This window comes from Grammomys surdaster, unplaced genomic scaffold, assembly GCF_004785775.1.
Source record: "Grammomys surdaster isolate TR1022 unplaced genomic scaffold, NIH_TR_1.0 102608, whole genome shotgun sequence".
Taxonomy (NCBI): domain Eukaryota; kingdom Metazoa; phylum Chordata; class Mammalia; order Rodentia; family Muridae; genus Grammomys; species Grammomys surdaster.
In genome coordinates this window covers 621-1,087 of record NW_021608761.1, presented here as the reverse complement: position 1 = coordinate 1,087, position 467 = coordinate 621, and positions in this window count along the sequence as shown.

Sequence of the window (467 nt, the reverse complement as noted above, 5' to 3'; positions counted from 1 at the left end):
TGTCTCTGTCTCTCCCTGTCTATTTATCTCTTTGCTCTCAGTCTGTTTTTTACCTGGCATTACCTCAGACTATGACTTTTGCCTTCCTCTGTCAATCTAACTGTACTCTTTTCAAGCAAGTAGATCAGGAATTCTTCAGGCTGCAAGGGGCACAGAGTCATCTTGATCACCAACTCTACAGGTCACACTCACACACTCCCTGAGACATCTTAAGGCTTCTGGCCACATTACACCATGAGAGAGCCCTCCATAACAACTCTGGGTAGAAACCCCACAGAGTTTTGGTTCATGCCAAAGCTTCTTAGAAGCCTTTAGCCAATGTCAGGCATTCCAGTGGGCAGACCCAAGCTTTGGTGCCACTGATCATCCTACATGTGCACTTGGGATGCAGGCTACTCATCGCAGATGGCACAACTACCTACACAGTCCCTGTCATGTATTCCCTGAACAACCAAGGCAGCCCCCTT